The sequence below is a fragment of the Miscanthus floridulus genome, chromosome 1 (assembly GCF_019320115.1).
Source record: "Miscanthus floridulus cultivar M001 chromosome 1, ASM1932011v1, whole genome shotgun sequence".
Taxonomy (NCBI): domain Eukaryota; kingdom Viridiplantae; phylum Streptophyta; class Magnoliopsida; order Poales; family Poaceae; genus Miscanthus; species Miscanthus floridulus.
The window spans coordinates 69,850,342-69,870,417 of NC_089580.1; the positions used below are offsets into that span (position 1 = coordinate 69,850,342).

The window sequence follows — 20,076 nt, forward strand, 5'->3', positions numbered from 1 at the left end:
ACAAAATCTCTACCATACTCCGCATTCCGTAAATGTGTTGAGGGCATTGGTATGAGAAGACTTAGAGACTTGCAAGAATCAGGGGGAGAATCCCTCTAAAATATAACATGTTTTCAACATCACATTACACTCTTTTTTCTTTATATGAGTTTTACTCTTCTAGAGTTTTCTCACATAAAGTTTTTAATGAGGTAATGCTAACACATAGTAAATGTCATATTATCTATTTTTCCTCACAGAGATTTTTTGAAGATAATATTTATGACATATTGATCTCTAATCAAACTGTTTTTAGACTATGTCTTTGGGAATACCTAAAGGGTCTATTAACATTGGAGTTATATATATCATGGTGTTTCTCCTTATTTTTCCCACTAGGTTTTAAGGAGTTTTACCTGGTATATCGGTATACTTTGGTTTTTTTCCACAGGGTTTTCCAAAGCTTCAAGATGATGACTTATGAACAAACAAAGACGTCTACAGGAACCAATTGATCAAGGGGAGTGTTAAGATTAAATAAATTATAATCAATTTGTTAATCCTGTCATTAGCAACGGTTAATGATGGTTTACTGTAGAGACACCTTTAGATTCCGTAGTGACACCTTTTCATCAACAGACAACTGTCCATTGGGCTTATATAAATATGTATACACTGTTCATCGATCAATACACAAATCATTTTCATCCATCGTCATTTTTCCTTTCAACAAGTATGATACATGTCCTAGTAGAACTTAGTACGTAAGAGCATCTGCAGGAGTTTCCAAAATCCATTCCCAATCTATATTTTTTGAGAATATTGAAAAAACTGCTCTACAACAACTCCCTATCTCAACTTCCAATCTTTCACTTGGAAAAATTTTATCCATATGCTCGTTATTCAGCCCATCAAGGAGAAATTGAGTGCTTGACTGTTCATGGTCTTGAGATGGTAGCCCGTTTGGTTGTCTTGGATTGTTTTATTTTCTTGCTGCTATTATTTCTCATGATTTACTTATTAAACAATAATTTACATGGAAATAATATTTGATTATCTTCTAGTGTACGAGAAATTGTAGGCGGAAGCAAATTAGAAATTGCAGATGAAATAATTTACAAAACTTCCAACATTCAAACATGGTCATCGTCTAAGAAGTGTCTTTTTCTTACTCCACTTGCCTGAAGTGGTCGTCGCGACCATGGAATCTACTAGGGGTGTGTTTGGTAGAACTTATTTACCAGTTTCATAAAGCTATTTTCAGCTTCTCCTACCAAACGGGTTCACATGAAATAGATTTTTCCTAAAACCTGTTTTTTCAGCTCCTCTCACATGCACAATTCTCTAGATGAAGCTAGATAAAACTAAAAATACTAGCTTCTCCCAGCTTTCTCTCTACTATCTTTCTGAAAGGTTATTTTACCAAACGTTTATGAAATTAGATTCAGCTCTACTAGTAAAACTGTTTTTAGAGCTAAAACCAAAAAAAAAAACTAATTCATTAGTAAAGCTGAGCTGTACCAAACTCTTGACCGGAGTCCTCATTACTGAAGGCGATCGAGGCCAACCCAGCGGCATGAATCCACACTCAGCTTTTACGCTGCTATTGATCGACTGGCGCACCAGCCCGCCAGCAACGACCAATCCACGTGCACGCTCGTTGGTCATCGTTCATATACACCGTGCCGCGGGGCCGCTGGAGTGACTGATGACTAGTGAGCTCCCTTCCAGCTACTCAATCAAGATCAACATGACGAAGCCAACCAGGCACCTCACCGTCGTTCTCACGGTCCTATTCATGCTAGTAGACCGGGAATCTGCTCGTGGAAATGGAAAGTAAGGCCCCATTTGTTTGCGCTCTTGCACGCTCTGGCTCTCCTAGTTCACTGTTGCGCACTGTGCGATACTGAAGACTGCTGTAGCGGACAAAAAGAGGGCTCTGGCTCCGGCACAGGCAAGAGAGGAGCCAGAGGACCTGCAGTTTTGAGGTTCCTCCCGGCTCCACCACAGCACTGTAGCGGCAGAGGAGGCGGAGCTAGTAGTAGCCCCTCCAAACAGGCTCTAAAAACAGCAGCTGAACAGTCTGGGAGCATGCGGGCGGCAGCTGTACCTGGGAGCATTGGTTGGGGACGCTAGCTGAATTTCCCGTCCATAGACCCACTAGTAATTTATCTTATGATACAAAGTGTCTACATTAATATTCACTAGAATATTTTACTAACACATTTAACTATCTCGCCATGCAAAGTGTCTACGTCAGCATCCACTGACACATCCAACTAACACATGCCATTATGGCCCCGTTCGCTTCGCTGAAAAAACAAACCGAAACACTGTTCCGGCTAATTTGTTATGAGAGAAAAATACTATTTTGGCTAAAAAAACAAGCTGAAAAAGACGGATTATAAGATAAAGATGTCTTTATTCAAGCTATTTACATTACCAAACCATATCATTTACTAACATATATTTAGTTGTTCATATTAAATACTAAAAATCACCCACTAATATATATTATGATATTTATTCAATCGTATATAAGTAGTATAATGTCACCCACAACTCGCGGGACGTTCTTCTAGCAACTACAACTTGGGAGACCATCGTTCCGCATACAACAAAGCGCGTCACTGCACACGTCGAGAGGAACAACGTAAGATGATGGTTGGGTTAGGTCATTAGGCGTACGTTAAGGGGTAGTTACGGTTTTTTTAGAATTTTTTTAGAATGGGCCAGCGAATAACACTGCTGTCCGCCTTCCGGTTCCTGTGTCAATGTATTTTTGTTTCTAGTACTTTTCGAACATGATCACATGATGAAGTATGTAAGTTTTAAGACATGCTGGAAACTAGTTTATTTGTGCTCGTCCTGGCCTGGGCCGGATAAACCGATAGTAGTACTGGTAACTACCAAAGTCCCGCAAAGATTTTTATCTCAAGTCCAACAACCGTAAGTTTAACTAAGTTTATATAAACAACAATAATATTTGTGATATTAAATAGATACAATCAGATTCATGCATATAATGCAATATATCTTTAAATTTATTTAGTGTTATATGTGTTGATAATCTTCCCTTCAAAAAAATATGCATGGATAATCTACTCTTTAAAGTTGGTTAAACCTAAAATATTTTAGCTTAGAACAAAACAAGAACTTCACTCTTTGCTGGACTAGGGTAGCTAGAAGTACTACCGCATTAGGCCCTGTTTAGTTTCCCCCTCCTAAACTTTAGTCATCTTTAGTCACTGGGTGTTTAGTTTGAGTGACTAAAAGAGACTAAAAGAGGCCTTTTACTCCTTTTTAGTCAGGGTGTTTGGCTCCAAAGTGACTAAAATGTGAGGTTTAGTCCCTTTTAGCAACAATTTGATGACTAGTTGGATAAAGCCCATTTAGTCCTATTTATTTATAGTATTTGGATGAAAAATAACTAAATAAGACTAGATTAAGCTGACTAAACTTTAGAAGGGGCTGACTAAACATGCCCTTAATCATGCATCCACAAATGCCGTTCACGATGGTTCGCTGCTTGTGCACCTCAAGCAATACCATAGCCCTCCCTTTCGTGGGTGGACTAGCACCACGACCGTAACAACCGCAAATCCGGAATGGGATGAAAAATCGAGCTTTACCAAGGCTTGCCATTTTATTCCATGTAAAAAATCACATAATTGAACCACCATACCTTCTCAGCACACCAATATACCTTATATACGGATCAGGTTTAAGCCAAACTTAGAATAATACTCCCTCCATTCTAAATTATAAAAATATTTTGACTTTTCTAGATAAATTGGTTTTGCTATCTAAATGCATAAAAAAGTCGTGTATCTAGAAAAGTCAAAACGTCTTATAATCTGAAATGAAGGGGTAGTAGAAGTTAGAGTATGTTTTTTTGTCCTTAGACATGTTGGCTCTCTGCGAAATCTAATCAGTTCGGTGTGTTTATCATGATAAATAGTTGGTTTGATTTCGATGCAATGATTTTAACCTATTCATTTTGTTTGTTCTATCTATGACAAGGTTTGATTCTCCAACAATTTGTTCTAGTGGTGGAAAATCATAATCTTATTTTGGGGGTTTTTGTTAGCCGTTGTTTTTTTCACTCGTTACTAGATATAATCTAGCGGCAAGTGGATTTTGGGGCCATAAAAGTCTCGCATCGCAATGGTGTTTGTAGGTGCCCTTTTTATCTCGTTGTTCTTTGATTGCGATTTTCAAATTCTGACAGACGACGGATAATCGAAGAAAGAAGATAACTATATCAGTTTTTGATGTACTATATTTTTATGCTCATTTTGTGACAAATTATCCATCTTTTATAATAGTATAATCATTTTTCTTGATAAATAGCCGATATAAGACATTCTTTTAAGCGTTTTTATTAAAGAACTCGGAACTTCCCTTTTATCGAGAATGAGAACTGGCATCGCACGCTATACTTGACCAAAATGCATGTGCACGCCACGCTCCGCTCTGCCACCCGGCCAATGCCGACGCCACCACCAGCCCACGCCCGCCTCCTCCTCGCGGCCCCACTCCTCGCCATCCTTGCCCTCGCCGTCGTCGCTGCCAATGCCAATGCTGCGACGCCGCCGTCGCCAGCCGACGTGCTGCTGGCGTGGAAGTCGAGCCTGGGCAACCCGGCGGCGCTGTCCACGTGGACGAACGCCACCCAGGTCTACATCTGCACCACCTGGCTCGGGGTCTCCTGCGACGCCGCCGGCCGCGTCGTGTCGCTCCGTCTGCGCGGGCTCGGCCTCACGGGCGGCCTGGACGCGCTCGATCCGGCCGCGTTCCCGAGCCTCACATCCCTCGACCTCAAGGACAACAACCTCGCCGGCGCCATCCCGGCGTCGTTCTCGCAGCTGCGCGCTCTGGCCACGCTCGACCTGGGCAGCAACGGGCTCAACGGCACCATCCCGCCGCAGCTCGGCGACCTCTCGGGCCTCGTCGAACTCCGCCTGTTCAACAACAACCTCGTCGGCGATATCCCTTATCAGCTGAGCAGGCTCCCAAAGATCGTCCAGCTCGACCTGGGGTCCAACTACCTGACTAGCGCCCTGTTCTCACCGATGCCCACGGTGGAGTTCCTCTCGCTCTCCCTCAACTACCTCAACGGCAGCTTCCCGGAGTTCGTGCTCAGGAGCGGCAACGTCACCTACCTCGACCTGTCGCAGAACGGCTTCTCCGGTTCGATCCCGGACGCGCTGCCGGAGCGGCTGCCGAACCTGCAGTGGCTCAACCTGTCAGCCAACGCGTTCTCCACCTTGGCGGCAACAACCTTACTGGCGGCGTCCCAGACTTCCTCGGGTCCATGTCGCAGCTGAGGGTCCTTGAGCTCGGCAGCAACCCGCTCGGTGGATTGCTCCCGCCGGTTCTTGGCCGGCTCAAGATGCTGCAACGTCTCGTCGTCAAGAGCGCCAGTCTGGTCTCCACTCTTCCGCCGGAGCTCGGCAGCCTCAGCAACCTCGACTTCCTCGATCTCTCGATTAACCATCTCTCTGGGGGATTGCCGGCGTCGTTCGCCGGGATGCGGAAGATTAGGGAGATGGGGATAGCACACTGCAACCTCACCGGCGACATTCCGAGGGGACTGTTCACGAGCTGGCCGGAGCTCATATCCTTTCAAGCACAGACGAACTCTTTGACCGGAACCATTCCACCTGAGGTCGGCAAGGCGACGAAGCTGCTAATCTTGTACCTCTTCAGCAACAACCTCACCGGCGAGATCCCGCGGGAGCTCGGCGAGTTGGCTAACCTGGCTGAACTGGATTTGTCGGTGAACTGGCTCAGCGGATCGATACCAAGCTCGTTGGGCAACCTCAAGCAGCTCACAAGATTGGCACTTTTCTTCAACGCGCTTAACGGAGCGATCCCATCGGAGATTGGGAACATGACAGAACTGCAGATCTTGGATCTGAACAACAACCAATTAGAAGGTGAGCTGCCTTCCACCATCTCGTCTCTCAGAAATCTCCAGTACCTCGCCTTGTTTGATAACAACTTGAGCGGAAGCCTACCTCCGGACCTTGGCAGAGGGCGGCCCTGACCGACGTGTACTTTGCTAACAATAGTTTCTCGGGTGACCTGCCACGGTACCTCTGCGATGGCTTCGCGCTGAATAACCTCACAGCGAACCACAACAACTTCAGCGGCACGCTGCCACCATGTCTACGGAACTGCTCTGAGCTGTACCGGGTGCGATTAGATCAGAATCACTTCACCGGCGACATCTCAGAGGCGTTCGGTGTCCATCCCATCTTGGACCACTTGGACGTCTCAGGGAACAATTTCGCGGGGAGACTGTCGTCAGATTGGTCACAGTGCACCCGTCTCACGTCTCTATTCGTCAATGAAAACCGCATATCTGGCAATATTGATGCATCCTTCTGTAGCTTGTCTTCTCTGAGGTCATTGGATCTCTCAAATAACCAACTGAGTGGGGAGCTCCCAAGCTGTTGGTGGAACTTGCAAGCTCTGGAATTCATGGATTTGTCTAGCAACATCTTCTCTGGAGGATTTGCAGGCTCAGCGACGAGCGACCTATGATTTGCCTCTCCAGTCGCTTCATCTTGGTAACAACAGCTTCTTTGGAACTTTTCCACCTATCGTTCAGAAATGCATGAAGCTAAGAACATTTGATATTGGGGACAACAATTTCTTTGGTGACGTCCCGTCTTGGATTGGAACAGCTATTCCTCTTTTAAGGTTTCTCATGCTTGGATCTAACAATTTCACTGGTATTATTCCGTCGGAGCTGTCCCTACTTTCTAATCTTCATTTACTTGACATGGCCAATAATAACTTCATTGGATCCATTCCGAGATCAATTGGCAACTTATCATCAATGGAACAACCATTCATGGTAGAAACTCTTCAAAATCACGATATTCGTTTCCAGCTTAAATTGGTACAGCAGAGCCGGGTTTCCGTGTTTTCAAGGAGGACTACTCCTGAACCTCCAAAGCCTCTGGATGAGTATCGAGCTAGAGTTAGCGTAGTCTGGAAAGGCAGTGAACAAACTTTTCAGACAAGTATTGACTTCGTAACAGGCATTGATTTATCTGGCAATTCACTTTCTGACAGCATCCCCGAAGAGATAATGTACCTTCAAGGTCTCAGGTTTTTGAACTTGTCAAGAAATAATCTGTCAGGCAGCATTCCACAAGGAATTGGCAGGTTGGATCTCTTGGAGTCCCTTGACTTATCGTGGAATGAACTTTCAGGTGTTATTCCTCGGAGCATTTCAAATCTGTCTTGCCTTAGCACGTTAAATCTCTCGAATAATCACTTGTGGGGTGAGATACCCACAGGAAGGCAACTTCAGACACTTGATGATCCATCGATTTACGGAAACAATTTGGGGCTCTGTGGCTTCCCTCTGAGCGTAGCATGTTCCAACAGAGATAAATCTGAGATGACCAAAGGCCGTAAAGAAGTTACATGGTTATGTTACTCTGTAATTCTTGGCATCGTTTTTGGTTTTTGGCTTTTCTTTGGAGCTCTAGTTTTTCTGGAGTACTTGAGATTTTTGGTTTTTAAGTTTGCTGATAGCTTAGGAAAGGTTACGCAAAGGTTTGTCTACTCGGTGTCCGGATGAAAAATCTTCTCTTTCACACCTAATTTTTTTGTTTTCCTTTTATTTCTCGTTTTTCTTCCTGAAAATAGCAAGAGAATAAAATTAAGAAAGGGCAGAAAGCAGATGACGTGCCTTCTGATTAACAATTGCCTATCAATATTTTTTGTCACTTGATGCGGTTGTGTTGATGCCATACCCCCGGTACCCCGACTTCCATATTGCCGACTACCTACTCCGGATCAGAGACGACCCGAAGGCCCACGACGACCCTATTCAAGGAAGGATATCTCCGAATTGCGCAAGACTCCGACTAGGGCACGACTCCTTAGCTTATAGGGCAAGTTGGTCCCGGATATAAATAGCTAGCAATTCTCCCTATTGTAATCATCGACTCTTTCATAGGCCTAGCCACATTGTAATCGCAATCTCGTCGAATACAAGCAATACAAACAAGTAGCAACTGGACGTAGAGCTTTTACCCGCTTCCCGGGGGCACCGAACCAGTATAAATCTCGTCTCCATATGTGATTATTCTTCGCACCAAGCGGGGTTCCCCAAGAACCAAATATCTACCGGTAAAAAACACAGACAGAAGCACACCAGGTATGGAGATCTTGCGCGAAGACCGATCATGCCGATCATCAACAAGGTTTGGTACCCAGATCTACGATTATGGGCAACTATTACTCATATTCACAGATCAATTCCCTGTCCCACGATGTGTCACCGACTATCCACTTTGGGAGTTTGGTGTTCGAACACCAGGGAGATTCCAATCTACAGCTGATAGGGATCTATGATCCTGACTTGACTCGTGCTGGCCGCGAAGTATTCACGTCATTCAACCATATTCCTGAGGATCTTGCCGATTCTACCGCCCGTCTCAATCTTGACTACGACGGCTCAGATGAGGAAGTAGACCCTTACGAGGGTCGCAACGTTTACATGGCTACACGAGACAATACACAAGCTACGACTGAGGCCGGGTCATCAACATCGCGCCCACCACCTCGTCTTAGCAACGCTCCAATGACCAACACAATTACGCCATGGGCTGTGACAGAGTCTACCCTTTGCCCAAGGAATCTAAATTCCGACTTCCGCATGGCGTAGGAAGACAACATTCAGATCAGGACGCTCATAGGAACTATGGGGGCCCTGACACAAGAAGGAACGCCATTGGCAACCATCATAAAACAGGCACAAGACCTAGCCGATCAGGCTAAACAACGCTTGGAGGCAAAGGCGGCCGCACCTTCTAAATCGACCAGATCCAAATCGCATAACCGGAATCCACGCCCTGAGTGATCTAACCGATCAGTGGGCAACCGGTACAATGCCCCGCCTGGAGGTCGAGACCTAAGGCCCGAGTTGGATGCGAACCGAAGAGGTCGGGATGCCCGAGCGACGCTCGATGCAAATCGGGCTCAATATTATGGCTCCAATCCCTGAGTCTTGGTGACTGATTATTATGCATTCGCCCTGAATCTACGGAGGGTCATTTGGCCTCGTAAGTTCAAACCTGGCCCGATTAAGAAATACGACGACACCACCAATCCAAAGGAGTGGATCAACATCTACTCTATGGTCATCGAGGCAGCATACAGTGATGATTACGTTAAAGCCAATCACCTCTTGACTGTCCTACATGGCTCGGCTCGAACATGGTTGATGAACCTACCCGCAGGTACCGTTCAGTCCTGGGCTCATCTGTGCCAGATGTTTGAGGCCAACTTCCATGCAACATACACCTGCCCTGGTCAGGAGGATGATCTGTTCGCATGCATACAGAGACCCGATGAATCTCTTTAGGATTTCATTCGATGGTTCAGTGATATCTGCAACATGATTCCTGACATGATTGAAGATCGGGTGATCGTAGCCTTCAAGCAAGGTTGCAAGGATGAAAAGACTGTCGAGAAGCTAGCCACTAAAAACCCTAAAACGGTGGCTGAGCTCTACAAGATCATCAAGTCAATGGCCAAGGCAGCTGATGCCCGAGCACGAGTGCACAGACAACTCGACGCCTCTCGATCAGCAGAGGATAAGAAGTGCAAGAACAAAGACACTAAAATCCTCACCGCCGAAAAGGGAAAAGCTCTGCCCCGACGCCAAGGTAAACCTGATGACATCCCTGTTTATTGTCCTGTTCATCATTCCACCAAGCACTCCTCCGCGGAGTGCTCAGTGTATAAAAAGCAAAAATAGGAGGAGGAACAGCAGCATAGTGCCGAAGCACCCGACTGTCAGCAATGACACGATCAGAACGTTCACATGGCAGAAGAAGAAGAAGAAGTTGTCCTGCCTGAGAACAAAATACTCACCATCTATGGTGGTACAGCCACCCCGGCTTCCAAGACCAAGCTAAAACAAGTCCAGCGGCAGGTGAGCAGTACCCAGCCGTCAGAAAGAAGGCTCAAGCGGTCAGAAGTCCCCATCTTGTTTGACTTTAGGGATCATCCCCGGAATCTATATGATGCCCCACTGCTCCCATTGGTTATTAAACCATACATCATGAATTACAAGGTCGAACGAACCTTAATCAATAGTGGCAGTGTGCTCAATCTGCTCTTCGCCAATACATACGACAACCTCGCGTTGCCCAGGAAGGCTCTAATCCCAGTCAAGGAACCCTTCTATGGAATAATACCAGGCATGTTAGCTTATCCACTCGAAAGGATCGACCTCTAGGTTACCCTACAAGATGGCAAGAACCCAAGGTCCGAAATCCTTACTTTCGAGGTGGCTAACTTTGACTCGGCCTACAACTGCATTCTGGGAAGACCGTTCCTGAAGAAATAACACCTTGTGTATTTTGTGAGCGAAGTGCTACATGCCCGATCCAGGTACCCAAACATTCAAAAGTTAATCTATGCCGTATTGATACCTTCTCGAAAGCTTAAGCATTATTTCTTAAGTCACAAGATCAAAGTAGTTTCTTCGTATCCACTCGGTACCATTGTTCATAATCGAGATGCTATTGGTAGAATCGCTCAATGGTCAATCGAGTTAGGCCAATACGACATAGAGTTTGTACCTAGAACTACGATCAAATCGTAGGCTGAAAGGTCTAAATATGGCTAGAGGGGGTGAATAGCCTATTAAAAATCTAAAAGATCACTAAAGCAATTTGATTAGTATGACAAATAGCGAATTGCAAACTTGCTCTAGCTCTATAAGGGTTGCAAGCCAGCTATCCAACAATTCTAGTTACTATGATCACTAGGCACACAATTTGCTAAGTCACTATTCACTAAGAGCTCTCACACTTGCTACACTAAAGAGCTCCACTAGATGAACTTAAACTATAAAGCAAGCTCTCAATTCTAGCTACACTAAAGAGCTTGCTACAACTAGTTTGCGGGAATATAAATGAGTGAGTAGGGTGATTATACCGCCGCATAGAGGAGTGAACCAATCACAAGATGAATACCAATTCAATCATCGGGAGAATACCAAAGGGCAAGAGACAACCAATTTTTCTCCCGATGTTCACGTGCTTGTCGGCACGCTAGTCCCCGTTGTGTCAACCAACACCTAGAGGTTCGATGGCTAAGAGGTGTTGCACGAATCTCATTCACACAATTGGACACCATAAGAACCTATCCACAAGTGAGGTAACTCAATGACACAAGCAATCCACTAGAGTTACCTTTCGGCTCTCTGCCGAGGAAGGCACATGACCCCTCACAATCACCAGGAGACGGCCACGAATAATCACCAACTCGTGCCAATCCTCCTCCGCTGCTCCAAGCCATCTAGGTGGTAGCAACAGTCAAGAGAAACAAGAAATCCACAACCACAATGATCCCCAAGTGCCACTAGATGCAACCACTCAAGCAAATGCACTTGGAATCACTCCCAATCTCACTATGATGATGAATCAATAATAAAGATGAGTGGGCGGTGTTTTCTTAGGCTCACAAGGATGTTAGGAATATCAAAGTACCAAGAGAGTGAGCCCCAAGCTAGTACCTTTCTATTTATAGAGTCCCAAGATTCAAAGAGCCGTTGGGCACTCTCGGGCTAACCGGACACACTTACCGGACTCGCCCCTACATCCAGTCGGCCAGCGTCTGATCGCATCGATGGTTGCCATGTGTCCCCATTTAAACTTCAGCCATCGGATGCCAATGGTCACTTAACGTTCAATGCATAGTCAAACAATCGACCGGACATGCCGCTTCAACGCACCTGACGCAGAGCCACGCCGCGTCTGTTCGATTCTAGAAGAGTCCAGAGACGTTTTTCGTCAACCGGACATGTTTGGTCATGAGTGACCGAACGTGCCTAGGAGTCTAGTTAGCTCCCCGCATCTCTGCCTGCGAAAAACCGGCCAACATCAGTGTACGTCCGTCGTGACCTGACGCAGCCCCTGCGCGCCCGGTCGCGTGTTGACCTCTGTGTCTACTCGCTTGAAGAAGTGACTGGACATGCCGGTCAGGGCCAGAGCCAGCATCCGGTCCTTCACCTCATCCTTGGCCAGACAGCGCTGCTTCGCTATAATTGACCGAATGTGCCCGGGGTGAGTCCGGTCACCCCGCGGCCAGCGTCTGGTCGTGGACTGTCTTCTCTTTTTCTTTTTCTAAGTCCACACCCGCTTCACCCTTGCTTTCAACTTGCTAACCACAAAGTGTAGAACTAGTGTGCATGAGTGTTAGCATTTTTCAAAGCATTTTACAAGGGTCAAGGTTAGCACACTAGGTTCCTAAATGCATATGCAAGAATCAAGTCACCTAGTGGCACTCGATAAACCGTTTAGCCAAAGATTTCCCCTCTTTATAGTATCCTAAGTCACTCACACCCTCTATGGTGTCTTGAGTGCAAAACAAAAACCTATCTTATACCTTTGCCTTGATCTTCTCGGTTTTTGTTTTTCTCTTTCTTATTTTCCAAGTTAGAGCTTGATCATCGTCAACACTTGTCCATCTTCATCTCCATGGACCTCACCTTGCTCACTCACTTGGATGGCACCAACCTAGCTCATATCACCACTCATGACAAAGGTTAGTGCTAGGTTTCATCAATTATCCAAAACCAAACTAGGGCTTTCATAGGCTCTAGCTGATTTTGTTGCAGAATGGACAAATCCGAAACCCGAGGAGGCGTCTCAAAACCCCGAGCATTGGCTAATGTTCTATGATGGAGCAAAGTGCAAGAATGGTGCAGGGATGGTGTCGTCTTAATATCGCCTAAAGGGGATGCCATGAGGTACGCAATTCAAATTGAATTTTATAGATCCTACTCCAACTAACAACATTGCTGAGTAGAAGGCCTGTTAACTAGTTTACGAATTGCCATATCCTTGGGTGTTAAGCGACTGCTTGTGAAAGGGGATTCGAAAGTAGTCGCTAAAGAAACCAGCAAGGATTATTGAGCAACAAACGAGAACATGGTCACATATCTACTGGCATATAGACGATTAGAATCTAAATTTGATGGGCTCGAGGTCTAATACATCGTGAGAAAACTAAACCCGGATGCTGATACGCTCGCTAGCCGGGCAGCTGAACGACAACACCTACCGGGAGACATCCTAGTTGAAGTGCTAACAAAACCCTCTATCCCAATGTCAAAGTCAGGTCCAAACCCCACGCTTGATCTGTCAAGTGACGAGGCAATACTCAGCGAATTCCTTGGGAAGTCTATGCTGGGCGATACGGCTCTTGCTACCGCTCTAGCTGGAAATGGGGAGAAGTGGATGGATCCCATCCGAGCATACCTCACAAACTAGGCTACTCTGGTCGATGATACGAACATAGAACGAACCAGCCGTAAAGCCATGGGCTATCAAATGGTAGATGGCACCCTCTACAAGCGAGGGCAAAATGGGGTTCTTCGCAAGTGTATCACCCAGGCCGAGGGCATTAGTTTGCTCCACGACATCCACGGAGGAATCTGTAGGTCCCATGCCTCTCATGGAACACTGGTTGGGAAAGCTCGTCGACAAGGATTTTACTGGCCTACAGCGCTCGCAGACGCCAATGAGTTGGTTCGAACATGTGAAGCTTGTCAGTTTTTTAAACGGCAGATTCACCAACCTGCTCAAGCATTAAATGCGATCCCTTTGTCCTTTTTCAAGTGCTCGGGGTGGCTAAAGATTTCTAATTGTAGCGATCGATACTTTCACAAAGTGGGTTGAAGCCGAGCCAGTAGGCCGGATAACCAAAGAAAATATAGTCAAATTTTTGTGGAGCATTGTACTGTGTTTTGGCGTATCGCACCGAATACTTTTGGATAATGGTACACAATTTACCAACAAAAAATTTGAGGTTTTTTGTGAAAGACATGCCATCAAGCATTATCGGTCCTCAGTCTATCACCCCATGACCAACAGTCAAGTAGAGCATGCTAATGGAATAATTATGCAAGGGATCAAGACTCATATTTTTGATAGGCTTAGTGCCTACGATAAAAAAATGGGTCGAAGAACTCTCCACAGTTCTATGGGTAGTGCGCACTACAGCTAACCGAGCAACGGGTGAAACGCCATTTTTCCTTGTGTATGGGGCTGAAGCTGTCCTTCCCCCTGAAGTCCGACTAAACTCGCCCCGAGTAGCGATGTTCTCCAAAGAAGAGCAAGCTGACTGTCGTTATACCGACCTAGAACTCCTCGAAGAAAACCGCGATATAGCTGTATTCTGAGTCGAGAAATACCAGCAAGCCCTTCGTAGATATCATAGCAGCGCGTACGCGGCCGGGTGCTTAACATTGGCGATCTGGTACTCAAACGAGACCAACGCACAAAGGATAAAACTAAGTTAACACCCCCTTGGCAGGGTCCATACATCGTAGTTGATATAGCCCGACCAGGCGTATACCGACTAGCAGAGATAGACGGGGATATGCTCCCGAATACGTGGAACATGGATCAGCTACAACATTTTTATGCATAATAAACTGCGTTCCTGATGTTCTATTTCTCAGCATACAACCCAGATAAGTGTTTCATTTGTTGTTGATTTTATTTCTCTGTTAGTTGTAGTTTTCTCGAGCATATATGCTCGGGGGCTGGGGCTAGGGCTGTTCAATTATGGCTACCTTTTCTCGACTAGTCTTCTACTATTTATTCAGGTAAGCTACTCATACCCAAATAAATAGTCAGGGGCTATCATACTGCTATTTACTAGTCTGCAAAAATTCTCAATCATGCTAAGCCTAAATCATGCAAATGGCAACTCACGGTGCACAAACCGCTCGAGTTTAGCTATTACAAGTCTGAATGTTTGCATAATGATCAAATAACAAAAGAAAGAAGAATTGTGCAAGACTAACAAAGTAATCTTACAATATTGTAGGGACAGATAAATGTTTTCATTTTTTTAATTTTCCTCGCCACAATTTGACAGGTCCAGCGTTGTTAGTCTATTCAAGTATTAAAAATGGCTTGACAGCCGCAATGTAAGTTAGTCACAAAGCAAACTATGGCTTTTTTATTCTCAAAATAGATGATTTAGTACACTGTAAATAATTTACAAACACCTTGTCCCTGAGTTGTGAGTAAAGTTCTAACCTGACTCGAGGCTATGAATCAACTCAGTAACTGGGACGACACTGCTAAAATTATCCCGATTTCGGATTGTGTCCACGTGTAAAGCGTGTCGTGGCTCTGATCGCGGCGACTCGAATACGGAACAGTTTGAAAAAATGCGGATAAACAACAAGATACTCATCGGGAACTAGTCATTTCATTGATATAATTTGTGAACGCGGATTTACAAATGATTAAACTAGAACCCTACTCTAAGGCGGATGAAGCAGGCGCCACCTCAGATTGTCACCAAGCTACATACAGGGCATGATGACGAGATGGGAGTAGCCTAGCTCCCCGAAGGCGACCCGCCTCCTACGGGCTCGTCCTTCTCCTCTTCCTCCCCCCTTCGTCTACCTCCTCCTCCTCCTTGGCGGCCTTGTCCTCATCGTCGCTGCTGAGGACCACAAGGCCACCATCCCCCGGGATGCCAATGGCCTCGCGATTCAGCTCGACAAAGAGCTTCCTCGCAATCTCCTCGTAGCGGCTCGTGTCTGGCCAGCCGGCGGCACAAGGAGTCGAGGGCCCGGGGACGGCGGAGACGGCGGAGGCGACAGGAGTGGTAGAGGCAACCGGGGCGGCGGGGGCAGCGCCCACCGGTGGTGTCGAGCCTTCTAGCTCGTCCTCGTCGGAGAGCTCGATCACCACCTCCGATGCGGACGGCGCCGGCTGGGTCAGGACCCTGACCGGAAATCCCGGCGAAGCGACTTCATCGACCACAGCTTCCCCGCCTAGGACCGCTGGGGCTAGAGCCGCCGGCGTCATTACTAGCATCAATGTTGTTGCCGGGGCTGGGACTTCGGAGGACGTCGGGGATGGAGACGCGGGAGCAGATTTCGGAGGCGATGGCGTACTACTCGACGACGCCACCGTAGCCGATTGGCCAGGTGACTACATGAGTAGCAGATGCGGCACCTTGTGAGGACGTTTGCGGCCGACGGTTTTCTTCCTCATCTTCGCTATGAAATTTCAAAATGGAGGTTGCAGATTCATCACGAGCGGGCCTAATTAAATAGGACCAAGCCACCTTTCTAGGAATCTCAACCGCCGTCTTAATTAAAAAGGAATTCAATCTCCACCACGCGCATTCTCGGGGAACCGAGCCGACGCAGCGTTTCGACTGACAGACGACTGTGCGTCCCCTGGCTTGCGTGTGAAACGGTATTGGCAAGACAGGACGACCCGGGGATGGCACTAGAACAAGCTCATCTCCCAACAGCGCACCTCTCTTGGCCTACCCAAGATCAGGTCTTAAGTCGCAACTGGCAATTTTGGGTGGCGTCTAATCACCCGGATCTCAAGCCAACCGACTAAGACAATCCTGACTACACATAGACGGTTGAGTTGTGTTTGATAGACAAGCTTGGGGGCTTATGTCGATGCCATACCCCTGGGTACCCTGACTTCCATATTGCCGACTACCTACTCCGGATCAGAGATGACCCGAAGGCCTACGACGACCCTATTCAAGGAAGGATATCTCCGAATTACGCAAGACTCCGACTAGGGCACGACTCCTTAGCTTGTAGGGCAAGTTGGTCCCGGATATAAATAGCTAGCAATTCTCACTGTTGTAATCGTCGACTCTTTCATAGGCCTAGCCACATTGTAATCACAATCTCGCCAAATACAAGTAATACAAACAAGTAGCAACTGGACGTATGGCTTTTACCCGCTTCCCGGGGGCACCGAACCGGTACAAATCTCGTCTCCATTGATTGTTCTTCACACCAAGCAGGGTTCCCCAAGAACCAAATATCTGCCGGTAAAAAACACCGACAAGTTGTTACAGTTTTTTTTAAAGGAAAATACTTGTGTGAACCAAGCAAAAACTAAGGTAGCGTTTGGTTGGAAGAAAAGGTGGAGCGGGGTGGTCCTGACTCTGGTTTCTGGGATGGGACGAGAACGAGATGGATACATTGTCTGTTTGGTTAGTGGAATGGGATGATCCATATTCTTTGTTTGGTTGGAAGGATAAAGTGAGACGGAGTGATCGTGTCTCGTGTTTGGATGAAGGGATAGGAATATGATATCTCGATATGGTCACCTTCCACATAAGCTGGTAAAGTTACCTCCTTTCTTTTGTATTGACAGCACAATGATAATAAATAGAATGACTTACCATTGCCGTGCCTAACCATTGTATGACAAGAAACGGGCAATGTTAATATGCAAGGTGGGTTGTTCATGAGCCCGTGAATAAGTTTAATTTTGCAGAAAATCTATGTAACAACTGAATAATTTATGAACAACCATCATCACTTGATAATTTGTGCCAAATAATAGGTCTAGATCAAATATGTCTCTCTCCGTCTTCTCTTCTCTCTTCTTCTCCCTCCGTCCAACCTTGATTCCGAGAAGCCGCTCGTGACAGATTGACAGTGGCGGAACGACCGAGGGAGTTGATGATGAAGACATCCAGAGCTTCAATCGAACACTGCTGGGTTGTTTACAGTATCCATCGTTCTTAAAAAGGTACACGAAACCACTTCCTAAATTCATTTTCTTGTATGTATGCTATCAGCCTGTTCGCTTGCTCGTATCTGGCTTATAAGCCATAGCTTATCAGCCAACTAACTGTATTTTTCTCTTACACCAAACCAGCCAACAGTACTTATAAGCTAAACCAGCCCTAACAAACACTACCGGAGACCGGCTGTGTGCCGAGTGCCAGTGGTTTGCCGAGTGTTGTTTTTCGGGCACTCGGCAAAGACGTCTTTGCCGAGTGTTTTTTTTGACACTCGGCAAAGAGGCTCTTTGCTGAGTGTTTTTTTTAATACTCGGCAAAGAGCTTCTTTGCCGAGTGTTTTTTTTTTGACACTCGGCAAAGAAAATTTCAAAGCACATTTTGAAGTAGTAAATTAATTCAAATGAAAAAGTTTTCAACTACAAAGTTGTATAACTCATCAAGATGTACAATGTTTGTTTTGGTCTTTTCTTCATACGACAAAGTAAAAATAAATTTGTTCACAAATCTAACATATCTCTCTTGTAGTTTATGAAACTACAAGAGAGATATATAAGATTTGTGAACAATGTTAGAACGACCATGTCGGATGAATAGATGACCAAACAACCAAAATAAACTTTGTAGATCTCAAAAAGTTATGAAACTTTGTAATTGGCAACTTTTTGATTTGAAAACATCTTGTCATGCAAAACTGCGTTTGAATTTCAAAATTTTAAAATTCGAACTTTTCAAACGACATCGGATGAAAAAACAACCAAAATAAACTCTGTAGATCTCGAAAAGTTATGAAACATTGTAGTTGACAACTTTTTGATTTGAAAACATCTTGTCATGCAAAACTGTTTTTGAATTTCAAAATTTTAAAATTCAAATTTTGTAAACGACCTCGGATGGAAAAACTTTCTAAACTAAAAGTGTAGATCTCGAAAAGTTATGAAACTTTATAGTTTACAACCTTTTTGATTTGAAAACATCTTGTCATGCAAAACTGTGTTTGAATTTCAAAATTTTAAAATTCAAATTTTGTAAACGACCTCGGATGGAAAAAAAACTTCCTAAACTAAAAGTGTTGATCTCGAAAAGTTATGAAACTTTGTAGTTTATAACTTTTTTATTTGAATTCGTTTAGGGCCTCAAATATGCAATTTACACTCGGTTTAGTATAATATATTGGGAACTAAAACGGAATCTAGACATAAGTGAGAGTGTGGTGTAGTGGTAGAGGAGGTATGTGCACAGCAGGAGGTCTCGGGTTCGAATCGCGTCTGCCGCGTAGCCATGAAATTCACGCGAAAAATGTTGATAAAAAAAAATTCTATTTTTTTTTGGTAAAAATTCCCATTTTTTTCGGGTTTTTTTTCGGTTTCAACTTTGCCGAGTGTCGGGCACTCGACAAAGGCTTTGCTGAGTGCCCGATAAAAAACACTCGGCAAAGTTGGCTTTGCGTCACTGTTTTTGGCGAGTGCTGTTTGCCGAGTATTACACTCGACGAACCATTTGTCGAGTATTTCGGGCACTCGGCAAACTCAAGGAGTCCGGCAGTGAAACATGCGTATATTATAGGTCACCGTCAGGCGATCAAACCAGTGGCAAATCGTGCGGCCGTGCACTTCTTTCCTGGAGGGTCCCCACCGATAGTCTTAATGCCGTGTTTTTCAAATTTCACAATGTGCTAGTCCATATATGCACTTGTTCCTTGACTCGAAGTCAGTCTTGCCAGCAATGTCCATTCCACTGACAGTCCTGCAGATGCCGTGTAATCCACAAAATCCATGACCGCGAGTCCACGGTCGTCGTCAACCAAGCTGCACTCGGGTTTCTTAACGAGTTAACGGTATGTCAAGTGGCCTTCAAACTATCACCTTATATATATATATATAAGAAAAAAAAAATCCTTCACTGGTTTCCAAGGCTGAAACCGAGAGGCGAGAGTGCCATGGCAGATCTCGCACGAGGATCCCAGAGCCTTCTCACCTACCTCTGCTCTGTCTCCTGCTACTATCATCCTCAGCCCACCTGGCGCTGGCGATGAGCATGGACCTCGACAACGACGACGACTTCGACATTGATGACAGATTCTCTGGAGAAGTTGAGGTATTCTGTTTTCTTGTTTGTTGATCGCATGCAATACAAAATTATGCAAAAGGTGCGGCCTATCAATCATTTTCTTTCGAAAGAAAAGAGTGATCCATCTTCCGTACCTATGTTTTCTACAAGTGATACAAGCTGAAGAATGGACTAATGATGTCATCTCTACTATACTTAGCAATCCAATCTTCTCTTTTTTTTTCTACCCTAGTACAGCAGGAGATTTGCTGCCTTTCTTTGTATGCTTTAAGATGTAATGCTGAGAGGAGGCCAGAAGGATTATAGTCAACTGTTGTATGGCAATTTCAGTAAAAACCTCATTATATGTTTAAGGAGATTTGCTGTCTTTTTTTGTATGCCTGTAGTCAACTGTCTTTTTATGTTTAAGGAGTAAAAACCATACAATTATGTGGGCGCTGTAGCCAG

General features: G+C 45.2%; 1 pseudogene; it reads left to right on the top strand.

The window, feature by feature from the left end:
* The first annotated feature begins 4,469 nt into the window (after positions 1–4,469).
* The window catches only part of LOC136458422 (probable leucine-rich repeat receptor-like protein kinase At1g35710), a 130,543-nt pseudogene continuing 114,936 nt past the window's right edge, over positions 4,470–20,076 (top strand).